A 14,864-nucleotide genomic window follows, 5' to 3' on the forward strand; every position below is an offset into this window, starting at 1 on the left:
GTTTCTCCAGCTATTTCTAAATATCATGGTGTGCTTCAGATTTACAACACCGGAATGAAAATAGTTGTAATAAGCTCTGTGATTCGTAATACCACCTGCCTCATAAATCAGTGTAATAAGGGGAACCTGGGTTAAACCATCATTGTAAGGAGCCAACATGTTCTACCTACTTCATTCCTTTGCAGTGTATTTACTACTCTTTTAGAAAAGGTCACAGCCTTGGTGAAAAATAGAATTATACAGCCAGAAAAAACCATTAACAAGGCCTTTAATTTACCACCCCCCCACTCCAATGGACTTCATCCTAGATGGATTATCTACTGCCTATCATCTATGTCCTTTCTAAAAAAAAAAAAAAAAAAAAAAAAAAAAAAAAAGCCTCATAAAATGGGCTCAAAAAAGTTCTTTTATATGACAGCATTTTAAAAAGTACTAAGGCATTGTACAGATGTAAGGGATTATCATTCTTTATGTTAAGGATAAAGAGAGTTCAAAATCTCCATCAGGAAAAAGAGTACAATGTTTCTTTCACATTTTTTTCAAGCAGTTCTTTCTCATGACCACCCTCAATCTCTCCTTCTAGTTACTCCACTTCCCCCTTCTCCACATAGACATTGAAAATAGAATCCTAGGATCTTAGGTTGAAAAACGCATCTCCCAGCTTATCTTTCTGATTTCATTAACGAAGATAACTACGAACAGTTGTGGCCATAAACATAAATATGGCCTATAAGGGCAGGACAGTAACATAAATAAAGAAACCAGTTGAGTAAGAAAAGTTTCTTGGGTCTAAAAAAACAAACAGTGCAAGCAGCATGATAAACAGTAGCTAACGCACAGGCTGACTGGAAGAGGGAGCGGAGGGCAAGGACAGGGGAGCCCAGAGAGGCGCCAGCCCGCCCGACCCATACCACGTCCCCAACTGCAACCCCGCAGAAATGCAGGCGCATTGCTAACCGATTTCTCAAACAGCTGAAATTCACATCTTTCCAGGAAAATGTGGCTTTAAAATTGTGGTATTAACTTTTTTAACTGAAAAATACATACATAAATAAATAACTAAAACACCTACAAGCCTGTTCCAGGCTTCACCTTGCTGGTTCATGACCTTTTGTCTCAGTGACATGATTCTGAATCCTCTTTCTGGTTTGTGCTCGGATTAAGAGCCTAGGGAAGAAGACCTTGAGACCACTGCACGGGTCGTTCCTACCTGGTCAGTGGCCTGAGCGCGAGAGCTCCAGTCCGGTCCTCAGTGGCGGCCCAGGGCTCCGGTCGTCCGCTGGGTAGTGCCGGGGGCTGAGAGGGCACCCCCTGCCTTCAGACCAGCCTGCCACCTCGGGTGGAGTAGCAGTCAACTTGGGAGCTGGAGCAGTCCATCCACCCCAAAGGACCTCGGGTCACCGCCTTTTCAGAAACGACCCGCGCTTCCTCCTCACCTTCTCCAGAATCTCCACAGAGGAAGAGATCACGTGTGACTTCCGTGGGTGCTCATGGGAAATGGTGCCGCGCATGCACAGAATCTCCCACCGGGCATGCCCGGCGTCAGAACCACTGAGTGAGCTCGTGTTGCTCCACACCAGGGCGCTGTAGAGGTGGCACAGTTTGTGCTCCACAGAGCAATGGTAGGTAGATTACCGGAAGACGCCTCCGTGAGAAGCTGGTGGTTGGCCCTGGGATCAGTCATCGCTGGAAGTCGTAGCTCCTGAAGGTTCCACCGTGAAGTGGCCGGTAACACTAATAGCTCTGGTGACAGCAGCAAATTTCGGCGTAGCTCCCTGGCCAGTATTCTTGGAGGCTATGACTTTGACATCAGCCAGATTTTCGATGGTAACAATGTCATCAATCACCGAAAGAGCTCCTCCCAAGTCCTCTGAAGATTTATGACGTAGATGCCGTGAACTGTTCACTTGGAAGTCAAGATTGGTACCACCCAATTGGGTTTCTGCTGCATAGTGTTCAAGGACATTTTCCTCCTTCATCTGCAGGACACCAAGGGCTCTGAGCATTGAAAATGTCCCTTTAAATTACAGTGGAAATCCAGGACAGTTCTGTTTGGACCCCCCCCCCCCTCTGGGTAGCACAGAAACGCTGCCACCTTATGAAATAAATCCTGTCCATGGTGTTCCCAATACGACCAATCTGCACATACCCTTGGACATTTGTTTTTGTCTTACAGAAATGTGACTGTAATGTTTCCATTCACCCTCGTGCTCCTCTAAACTTCACCTAGAGTTGAAGGTGGGAGATTTCTCTTTGGAGGTCTGGGATTAAGGATACAGATTCCAACAACACAACAGCAGGAAAGAGACTCAAGAGGCAATGGTGTCTGTGATGCTGATTTCTTTAAGACCCTGAACATCAGAAATGTCTAAGATTTTTCACAAAAGCGGGTCAGCTTTTAAATCACCTGTCAGATCTCTTTTTCCCAGGCAGAATACACCAATTAAGCTTCCTTTCCTTATTTGTTTCTGTTCTTCCACCTTTATGTTGTTTGGCTTATTCTCCTGTGAGTCCTTTCAAGCTTGTTAAATTTGTCAAAACCCATACCTGACAAAATACTAGACTACTGCTAACTCCACAAAATGACTACCAAGCACCTCTTCCTCCTGGAAGGAAATCATATGCTTGCTTAAATCAAATATTGATTAAAAAAAAAAAGCAAACATTAACAGTACACTGTTAGCCCTGGCACTGGATTAGGCTAGAATGTGGCCTTTTAGATGAACTTCGATGCTTTCTTCCCTATTGCAAATGTACTTCTCCTCTTGGAAAACAGAAACTCGGGCGGGGGGCGGGGGGGAGGGAACATGACACACTGTCTGCATAGAAATAAAAACAACGCTCTAATATTAAAGAGAAAACACAGTGATAGAGTCAGGAAGCAGCTCCACGAAGCTATTACCATGCTTATTGCCGTTTGAAGGCAGAATGATTGAAGTTATTGTCTTAATGTAAGATTACTAAATAATGCATCCCATAAAGGAAAGACATTGTATTGGCCATAAAACGTGTGTAACTGCAACAGAATTCATACTTATTTAATGACACTTTAGAATCCGATGGTAATTAAAATGAAGTAGGAATTTTTAAAAGGCAAGAGAAATTCAAACACACCAGTATATAAATTCAAACATTCTCTTTGTTTTGCAAGCACATAAAGAAATAAGTTTCACATGGGTTTTTTGTTTCTTTCTTTCTTTCCTTTTTTTTTTTTTTTTCTTTTTTGGCCCACTGGGAACAACACAATTTTGACTCCTCACTATTTCCACTTCTAATTGCTAGGAGGGTTCATTATCAGCTGTCTAAAGTGCAATACATCAACCTTGCAAAGCTGAGTTACAAAAGACATTCACACATTTGATAGGCTGCTGTGCTAAATACATCTTAATTTGTGCTGCATCTGCTGTTTTCTCATTTGTTTGTCACGCTGTGAATGCTGCAGACTTTGTTAGAGCAGCTCCCGGATTTTTTTTTCTTTACAAATGCATCAATTCTTCATAAAAAAAAAAAAATGGCTGTCTTCCATCATTGTTTATCTGTGTCTTGGAATGCCATAAACTCAATTCTGTTATGCACATATATGTATGAAAAAATCCTGTGCATTTGAATATGTCTATGTATTATATTAGAATAAATGCACATATTTTTGCATGTGCATCAAGCAAAACATTCAGTTTAATCACATAAAGCAAAACAAACTTTCTTCAGCCAGCACCGAATGCGCAAGGTGACAAACACTCCAGTCTCCTAACTCTGGCATGGATAAAAGTGCTTCAAGTCACCCAGGTCTGGTTTAGGTTTCCCTGCTATGCAGAAGATGTGCATTAGGGTGGGGCTCTCCGTTCCTACCAACTAAGCGGCAGCTCAAGTGGGAAACAAGCACAGGTGATTCAGCACGAAACCCGTCTCACATGGGGAAGTTTAAATTCTAACTGGGAAGGAAAACAAATACCGCCACCTCTGTCTTCACAAAACACAGCATCCAAGGTAAAGACGGGGCCTACTTCCTGGCACTTGACTATGCAGGCACACAAAGGCTCATGCTTGCAAGAGCTGGGCTTGGTTTAATGCTCTGCTGTCACCATTTAGAAATTTTTAATAATTGATACACAAGGGGCCCTGCATCTTCATTGTGCACCGGACCCCACAAATCATGTAGCTGGTCTTGGGTGCAGATGGATTAACTCAGTAGCTTTTCAGGCTGTCAATTCTTTAATCTTTAAGATCACAGAAGTGTACCCCTTGAAATGAAGAATAAAAGAAGGATAGAAGGAAGAAAGTGGAGAGAGAAGTAAGCGTGAAGGGAAGGAAAACCAAATAGTATTTACTTTGTATTCATATAGTTTGATGGGCCGTGAGGGATGGAAGGCAGCCATTTCTATGTGATACTCATTCTGAGCACAGAGATTCTTTGAATGAAACTGATTAAAGGTTATACCTTTTGTCATAGGTTTTGGGATCACTAGCCAAAGTGGGCACTCACAGTCTATAACGTTTCAAAACAATAAGCTAAATGCAATTCTTTTTTTTTTTTTTTTTTGGACAATTTCCCATCACCTCTTCCCTTACATATTCACACACAAAATGCAAATTATTTCAGGAAACCCAAAATAAAAGCCAGGGAATACAGGGGAGTTGGAAACCTCAGAGGAAAGTCTGCAGCTCTTTTCACCCTACAGGCTGTTTATTTGGAGCCAGGCAGTGGACTAGGGGGCAGGGAGAGGCCAGCATTCTTTGTGTCTGTGCTTGGAGATGGGAATGCAGGGAGGCAGGTCTGCGCCCTTGCTTCTCCCACCCCATAGACCTCTCTTTCTCCTAGAGGGTGACAAGAACTCCATTTACATAATGCCAATCAGTCTACCGTGTCAAGTTTTCCCAAGAACACGCAGAAGCGATTACCAAGGCAGGCGTTATGACTGGTGGAGTCACAGACAAATCAGGGCTTCCATAAAGGAGTATGTTGAATCAATAAGGCGTACTGTTCAACCAGGGCTGAGAAAAACACCTCATAAAGTAGCAGCATTTGTAAAGGTTAATCAATTCAGCTAATTGTAAATGCTCTCAATTGTCAGTCCCTAAGCAGTCCCTTCTCTTTGTAGCTAGTAATTCACTGTGGGATGCAGCGGCTCTAAAGCGGGAAGCAGAGAAAGAGGGGAAAGCAGTCAAATTTCTCATTACTCTCTCCATGTTGTGCTCTGTCGGTGTCTGTAAATGTCAATACATTTACCACAGGGAGATCGCCTTTTTTCCCTACTAGCACTACGTTGCCTCCTTCATTATATACAAAACAAAGTAAAGAGCCTAATTATCTTGGTCTAGGCAGATGGAAAGGAAATCAGGGTATTGATCTTTGGGGCAATATCTTAAGGCAATGCATACGACTAATAAGCTGGGCAGTTAAAGGGATGGTCTTTTATTGACATTGGTAAGAAAAACACATCTTATTCACTGCCCAGAATTGACTCAGGGAAAAAAAAAAACAACAACGACTCCTAGTTTTTTCCTTCCTACTGCCTCCATTTCCCCAGTAAGAACAAAACCAGTGGGGAGGGTTTTTAAATAAGTATCTGTGGAGAAGTAAGAAGTAGAAATGAATTATATCAGATAGAAAATGATGAGATAATTCTACCCTAAAATTATAACTTGAAAGCAAACCACTGACTTTCATGGAACCAGGCAACTCTTGTTCTTTCTACAAGGCTTCATGATCAGAGTAGCCCATACTTCCAGGCCGTTAATGGGTGTCCTAGTGGGCACACAGAATGCAATTTATTTTAGTGATGCTGCAAGAGTGTTAGAAAATGGTGGTATGGGACGAATGATAAATTATCTTAAGGAGTGTCACTTTCTTTTTTACGCTTTCGGATACATTCTTTCTGCCCATTCCCATGTATATGTGCATGGTATTACATTTCAGAAAGTCTTGTTTCCCTGCAGTCAGAGAAATTAATCTTCTATATTTAGAAAATATAGGAAGATAGTTATTTTCAAGGAATATTTATATAAGCCAAAAATGGAGATGAGAACTATTTCAAATGTTTTGGTGCATGGTAATATTTACGCCAATGTGTGCAATAATAACTAAAATTCACCCATTTATTATACCCTAGAAGCCAATGATGTATATAATTTCCCTTATTGAAACATGAACTGCTGAAGCACGCAATTTCCCTTTATTTCATCCACAACTTAGTAAAATATAAATGTCTTCTCCTTAAAAGTAAGGCTGTCGGGTTTTACAAAATTTGGAAACATACTAAGAATCACAATGTGGGCTGCCTGGGTGGCTCAGTTGATTAAGCTCATGATCTCAGAGTCCTGAGATCAAGCCCTCCATTGGGGGCTCTCTGCTCTGCAGGGGCCTCCGCTTCTCCCTCTCCTCCCCCCCCCCACTTGTGCGCATGCGTGCTCTCTCAAATAAATAAATAAAACCTTAAAAAAAAAAGATCACAATATATTATAAATCCCAAGCCTTCAACATTTTGGCGAAAGAACATCCATATGTTTTACGTATCTCACTTTAATGTTACTAATCAAAGATATCATAAAAGTATAGTTAAATATATGAAAGTCCTCGTGTCCCTGTCAAATAGTTTGATATTTCAGATTGTGTAATGCAGTCAGACAAACCAAATGACACAGTCAACATGTACCACCGTGTTGACCTAACAGCACTGAAAATAACCTGGGGAAGACACAGAGGGCAGCTTGTTGGCGGCTGGCACATCACAAGATCTTTTATTCCCCAACACGTGGGTTAATGCTAGATCTGTATAGGAATGTAGCGTGGTTAAAGTAAAATTAAGTGGTGCGTTATAATTATAACGCAGGGTAGTCAGAAAACAAAATCTGAGTCTCCTTTAGGGTGAACAGAACCATTAGTTTACAGAAGGTATTCGGTCCTCAATAAAAACAATTTCATTCATGCATGAGTTCAATTTAAAACATGCTGTGTTTACCTCTGAAAAATGAGTCAGTAATGTCCCAAAGCTATCTTACCAACAAGTGAGGGAAGACCCGCCTGCTCTCCCACCTATCCCTCCCTTCCCCCTGTCCTCCTTCTCTCTTCCTTCCCCTCCCCTTTCTCTAAGATACACTCCTTTCATCCCACACTGCCCTTTTCCCACAATTTCAGGAGAAATTTCCTGACGTCTTTGAAAATGCTCAGAATGGAAAGTGAAGTCCTCTCAAATGCAATTTTTCACCTTAAAGGAATTGAAATACCTGTTAAGAGTTTCAAGAACTATAGCCCCAGGCAAGCAGTGAGCAAAATTAACAAAACAACCCCCTCCCTACCTCAGGACCCTATTATCTCATTTCATTTACTGATTGTTCCTGAGCGCTTGGTACCCTTCATCTTCATATATATTCATTTGAATTCTCACCCTTTTATACATAATGTAATTTTCTTTCCAGAGGATAAATTTTTATATCAGTTTAATAATTTCTTGAAGTTATACTGGAGTATCGCTCAACTCGGTTCTAAATTAAAGCACTTATTAAAAAACTTTGAAGCACTCTCACAATTTTAAATCACTGTGCACATAGCAATTTAAAATTATGGGAGCAGTTTTATAAGCACTTGAATTTGGAGGTGATCAGAGACCTGAAAATGTGCAATATAGAGTAATTCAAAATTATTAGAGTACTTCACATTTTTTATAAGCTCTTCAGCTGGGAAGAGATCGGGTTCTAACATCCCAGCCTAGGCAGTGCAAAGTGAAGTACTTCTCAGCCTGAGAAGATTCACTCTATTAAATCAAACTACTTTAATAATTTTAAAGTAATGTGCAGTGAGCATGCTCAGATCTCTAAATTCACTTTTAAATTAAAAATATTTTTCACTTCCAACCTAGAAAGACACTTATGCAATAAAGCAGCAATTTACCCTTTCGATTTTAGACATCAAACTGCCCTCTCGCTTTTAGAGTAGTCTTCCCTTGGGAAAGAAAAACACCAAAATATTTAAAATATTTGTTCCTTTTTGTTTAAAAAAAAAAAAAGGAAAAGTATCATGCCATGAAAACTCAACAACTTAATTGTATTTGAAAATATTTCCATTTCAAAGTAAACTTTAGTATACTGTCTTTTGGGACATAACACTTTTACAGCCCCCAAAAATGACAAACTAGTATTGATGAAGGATAACCGGAAGAAAGGCAGGCAGGGACAATGGGGGTGGGGGCTGCCTGAAGAAGAAACCACCCTTAAAAGGATTTTACACCCACCCCGGAAGGAGCCCTCCACCCTTTTCCATGTGATAGAGGACAAAAAGCCTGATTGGATGACAGGCACAGGGAGGGTTAATCAAATTAAAACAGCAAGACAACAAGCCCATAAAAACCCCTAGACTTAGAAACCTCCATGGCAACCCTCTTGGGTACCCTCTCTCCTCTGGGCTTTGTACTATCACTTTGCTATTGCTCAATAAACCTTGCTTTTTTTTGCCCACCACTCTGTCTGGTCTGCCTCTTCATTCTTCGAAGCAGCATGACCAAGAACCATGGGCACCAATGGAGAAAAAAATCCTGTAACAATATCTCCATAGGGTTTTTAGGGTTCAACAAACAGCTAATTATCTTACGGAAATATGACATCTATCCCACTGAGGCATATGGAAGATTCTTCACAATAGAGTAGCTGTGTTGCAACCTGAGAAGATGTATATGGACCATGTCTTCTGAAGAAACTGCTGAGATGGACGACAGCCCATGGTTAAATAACATTCTCCCAGTCTACTCTTGAGTTCAAAGAAAGGACAACATAACAGAAGCGTGATACGTACTACACCAAACGTACATTTGGCAAACATGTTTTCAAGTCATTCAAATCCATTTATGTGACTGTTTAGTTCCTGTGAATTCTAATACTTTCTATAGCCAAGTTAGAAGGTAGAATTCTGGTCTGGATTAATTATTTCTATTAATAAACAAGATTTATTAACCTGTGAAAGGAATTCTAATCTCACAATAGAATGATTTAATTTGTTATTTTACTGAGGTATAATTAACCTGCAGTGTTAGATTACTTTCAGGTGTACAATGTAATGATTCAATAATTCTATACATTGCTCAGTGCTCATCAGGATAAGTATATGCTTAATCCCCTTTATCTATTTCACCCATCCATCCACCCACCTCCCCCTCTGGCAACCACCACTTTATTCTCCATATTTAAGAGTTTTTTGTTTGTATGTTTTTTTTTCTTTGTTCTCTTGTTTCTTAAATTCCACAAATGAGTGAATGCATATGGTATTTGACTTTCTCTGAGTGATTTATTTCACTTAGCATTACACCCTCTAGGTCTATTATTGTTGCAAATCACAAGATTTCATTCCTTTTTATGGCTGATATTCTGTCTTCTTTATCCATTCTGTATGGATGGACACTTGGGTTGTTTCCATATCTTGGCTATTATAAATAATGCCACAATAAACATGGGGTTGCATATATCCTTTTGAGTTAGTGTTTTCATTTTCTTTGAGTAAATATGAGTAAATCCCCAGTAGTGGAAGTATTTAACCATATGCTAATTCCATTTTTAATTTTTTGAGGAAACTCTGTAGTGTTTTCCAGAGTGGCTGAACCAGTTTGCATCCGCCCCATAGCAGTACACAAGGGTTGCTTTTTTCCCACATCCTCACCAATACTTGTTATTACTGCTGTTTTTTATTTTAGCCATTTTGATAGGTGTGAGGTTTTCTCACTGTTGTTCCATTTTGCATTTTCCTGATGATTAATGATATAGAGCATCTTTTCATGTGTCTGTTGACCATCTGTATGTCTTTGCAAAAATATCTATTCAAGTCCTCTATACTTTTTGGTGTTTTAAATGTAGTTACTGAGAGACCATTGATATTTGCATCATAATGAGGGGATTAAAAACTTACTTTGGCAGTTTACTCACCCCATTTAAACATGACAATTCAAATAAGTATGTAGACATCTATAAAACCACTTTGAAAGCTAAAACATTTTTTTTTCTCTTAACTATCAAGTAAGTTCTGGGAGGTTACCTGTTTCCCCCTTCCCTTCCCTTGCCTCCCCCCTCCCAGCTCTCCTTCTGTCTCTTCCCCTTCTCTTTCTTATTCTCTTTCTCCCTCTCTCAAAGGTCCTATTCATCTGAATTTTAAATGTAGTCACACTGGATCTACTGGAAGGTAATCACTTAGTACCTCCTTGTTCTTTGATAATACTTTGAATCTTAACCCATAGGAGAATTGATCCTAACTAATGTGTTTATAACGCACAAGTGAACTAGAGTGGTTCCCAATAGCAGTTTGCCACTACTGGAGAGTATGCTTTAACTGTTTGTTATGGGTCATCAGGGAATAAGGCTACAAAATATACAAGTACTGCTCTATTTAAATGTCCTTCTGGCTTGTCACAAAAACTTCCAGAGCCACTTCATCTCACATTACTGATGCTGCCTGAAAATTAAAGTCTCCGGGGGGGGCGGGGTTGGGGTGTTGCTAATGTCTTTGAAAGTGTTCTCTCTTGGAATAGGCTCTTTCATTGAGAGATAAGCCAAGGATATCTTTAAGTCAAAGAAGTAAACTTATTTTGAGGGTTGTTGCAATGAGTTTTTAAACTTCATTTCAAAGGCACTGAACGCTAAAGATGAAATTGGGAAATATGGCTCTATAGCCCTTTATAGGAAGAAAATGAGATTCTGGGTTTTGGATTATAATCCAATTATAGAACTCACTGAAGGCAGGGTACACATATTGCCCAAACTCTCTAAAACTTCCCACAGAGAAATACATGGATGCAACAAATATCCAATGTTTCAACGATAATGACAATAAAGGACTCCATGGATTTTTCATTTTAAAACATTCACGTGTATCCTGAAGTCAGCAATATTACCTCTATGGAAATGTTTTTTACACGTGATGTAATGAGCACTAGGTGTTAATGTAAGACTGATGAATCACTGACTTCCACCTCTGAAACCAATAATACATTAGATGCTAATTAATTGAATTTAAATTAAATTTTAAAAAAAGAAAATGTTTCTGAACTTATCCTATGAAATCTTTCTAACTAGCGTACTGAAAACTTCCGGTAGTTATATGCTACCTGCTGCTACACAAAAGCATTTTGAATTCTACCAGATTTGCATTTGTCTTTATATGATGCTCAAACTGCCTTGGTTTTCATGTTACATCCAACAAAAAATGTTCTGGAAGAAGATCAAAAGAAAGCTGTTCTTGAAATAGAAATTCATAGCATTTAGATGGCTTGTAGGTATTCAATGGATCAGTTCTTTGTCTATAATGTCCTAAGCGCATGTGACTACCCAAGAATTCAGGGGTAATACAAAATCCTCTCTCTATTTTTGCCTGCAAACTAAAATTGTCTTTCAAGAAGCTAAAAAAATCTAAGTAAGTGATCATTAACAAAAAGTTAGAAATTCATGTGTGCCTGAATTGAGGGAGAAATGTGGGTATAAATGGTAGAAAAAAATCATAAGAGCACATCTATGGATTCTTGTATATTGGAAGCAGAGAAGATAGTTAAAGGAGGCTCTAAGAATTTTTTTCTGTAATATATGGGTTAACTGGATGCCTCTAAACAAAATTTTTACTACAATGAATAGGTAAAAAGTAAGTCAGGCAATTATGATACAAAGAATTTGAAAATCAATGTGGATATTTCAAAAGAAGTAGCTATTCGAAAGCAGAAATGTACTTGTACACCTAATATAAAGTAGGGATTTAGGTGAAAATATAATACTCATACACATTTGGACTACGCAAACGTAGTGAAACATAACACACCTGGAACATTTGTCAATGGCTGCACTCGGTCGGGATCTGTCATTGCATCTCACTGTAATCACTGCTTTTAGGATCCTTATATAAAAGGTGAGGGAAACAGTATTGGATGATACCAATCTATGAGTCTCTCCTGAGTGCAACATTGACTTTAGGACTGAAACCAGGGAAATAATACTCAAAACCCTTTGTACATATGTTGTAAAGATGGATGTGTACTTTTAAGATAAAACTTTTTAATTCCTTTGCATTTTCCTACAACAGTACCCTATGTCCGTTGACATAAGTGTATTTAGCGTTACTTTATCAGAAAGCATTGCTAAATAAACAAAAATTTCATTAACACTGTGGCAACTTTAAGTAAATCTTTGCCTAATGATATGCCCTTTAATTCTTAGTGCCTACTGCATGAGTTAATCCATTTAAGTGAGAAAACATGTTTTGTCAGACTGTGTGAGTCTGACAATTTTTTGAACCAAACTAAAGCCTTTTGAGAATTGAATTCCATTTGCTTCAGGGGGAAAAAAAAAGTGACTTTCTGGTTCAAAGGAAAAATGCTTAGAAGCCATATTTGAAAGGCTCATAAGGGGTCTTACACATCAAATAGCTCTTAGAAAACAACATTCTGATGAGTTAAGTGTAAATTAATTAGAAACATACAGATTGCTCTTCCCTGGCTATACACATGGGTTTCAAAGTTGAAGAAAGAGTGTTTGACGAAGTATGTTTGGAGTTTTCATGACCCAAAAAGCATAGTAAAGTAGTTCAAGATGTTTCCGTGAAAGAAAGATACTTGTTTTCTTGAAGTGATCTTTCCAAACAAATACCTAATGAGCTCTTATGTAAAAACATTCAGACCCAGGCAGGTTCTCCACTTTGTATTCATCACGTTTATCTAAAAAAGGACTTTTCCCTACTAAGAAGCTGATTAAGTCATTATAAATGAATTCCAGCCTTGCAGGGCTTCTGAAAGGGGAAACATAAGTGAAATAAGCATGAAGATATGCTCACTGCAAATCTATCCTGTACTAGGAGTAGGAGGCCATTTATGGGTGAATCCCTGAGGGGCTAAGACTGCACACCCAGGAATAGCATTTCCAAAAAGTTTCCTGGATAAATCAGATTATGAGAATTTGGTCTGGGTAGTCTGGCTATATGTCCATCAAGTGCTTATATCCAATTAATAGGGAACTACAACTTGTCAAAGATATTAAAGCAAATGAACAACCGTGGAAATGTTTGCAGACAGTCGTTCCTAGTACCATCACTAGAAAAAGTACTTTAAAATGTTATCATTAGCAAATACCTATTGCACATCTCTTATGGTGTTGAAACTTAAGGCCATTAGAATGCCAAGAATACATACCTTCAAACCCACCACTAAGAAAAAAAAAGAAAAAAAAAAAGAATGGAAAAAGAAGGAGGTAGAAAAAAGAGGCTTAAAGTGTGTAAAATATACCTTATATGTTTTGCTAAGTGATTTATTTTCTCTTAATTCTCTTTCTAATTAGCTAAAATAAAATTAGGATGCCCCTTTTAAAGTTGAACACACATAAAGCACCAAGGCCATCCAGGAAGAAGCAACCAAGCTCAACTTCTCCAAACCCCTTAATTCTCATCCTAATATAATAGGATTAGTTGGTTCATATTTCTAATTTACTATAATAAGTGGTTCTTAAATTCTGCACCCCCCGGATCCTTAAAAACTTAGAAATCTCCCCCAATGATAACAAATTTTTGAAGAATTCTGAAGTTAGGTTTTATATAAAAATTATGCTATTTTGGGGTGTCTGGGTGGCTCAGTCAGTTAAGCAACCAGCTCCTGATTTTTGACTCAGGTCATGATCTCAGGGTCATGAAATTGAGCCTAGCCATCAAGCTCCTCACTCAGTGGGGAGTCTGCTTGAGACTCTCTCTCTCTCCTTCTCTCTCTGCTCGTCCCCCTACTCACTAAATAAATAAATAAATAAATAAATAAATAAATAAATAAAATCTTTTTAAAAAAGATGCTATCAAAATTTCAAATGACTGATAGGGTTGCTCAAAAAAAGTCACCACTAACATAGCTGTACTATTTGGTTTAAGTTCCCTAGAGCCCCTGGAATAGAAAATCCTCCAAAAGAGCTTTTTCTTCAGGTCTCCATTTGAAAGTTGATTTTGGAGTACCATTTCTTTGGTTAACATGTTGGCATGTTGTATTCCAGGGGAGACGTGGCAGCTGAGATATATTTAAGACATAATATCAGTTCTATAATCAGGCAACATTGTCACACATCTATTTTCTTGGCATTTAATTGCTCTATAGTTCCACTTGTGGTTGTGGGAGATTTCAAGAGAGAACTAACGATGGATGAGCGTTTGCTTTCCTGGGCCCTAGAGGCAATGCGTGTTCAAGTGGATATATTTCATCATACAGCCTTGCCTCAGAAAAATGAATTCAGTGGTTCACAGCCAGATATTTTTCAAAAAATATTTGTTGATGATGATGGCTCCTCTGCAGGACATACATAAGGAGGCTTGCCACTTGTAATCCAAATTCAGTAATGCATTGAATTAGAAAGGTTCTCATGCTTTCATTTGTTCATCCTACATCATCCCTTTCTTTTGCTAAATATTTCTTTGTTCTTAAGTACATTTCAAACTTACTGACTCTACCAACCATAAGGTAAAAAATTAGTAGCACCAATTCCCAATTTGCTGGCTGGTTATCTTTTAAGCATTTACTGTGAAGTAGATAGATTTGCAATTCAGAAAAAGCTCTCCTATAGCAGTACTCAAAATGCTTCATACATTTGTGGTCGATTATTAATGATACTAATTCAGTTGGGCATAGCCATGTGGACAACATAGCTTCTGTCAGAAAATCTACTCTGTCCTCCAGCTAAGGACACGAGATCAACCTCTGCTTGGTGGTACCTAGAACAAGTGGTATGGGAAGAAGAGAGCAAGGTGGGCCCTTGGGGGCATCAGAAGTGTGGTAATCCTCTGTTGCTACTTAAGAGATGGATTTTCTCTTAGTTCATATTTCCTGAATGTTGTCCTGCCATAACAGAAGTGTCCCAGGACTCATTCAAATATGTTCTTT

The sequence above is a fragment of the Ailuropoda melanoleuca genome, chromosome 3, assembly GCF_002007445.2.
Source record: "Ailuropoda melanoleuca isolate Jingjing chromosome 3, ASM200744v2, whole genome shotgun sequence".
NCBI lineage: Eukaryota > Metazoa > Chordata > Mammalia > Carnivora > Ursidae > Ailuropoda > Ailuropoda melanoleuca.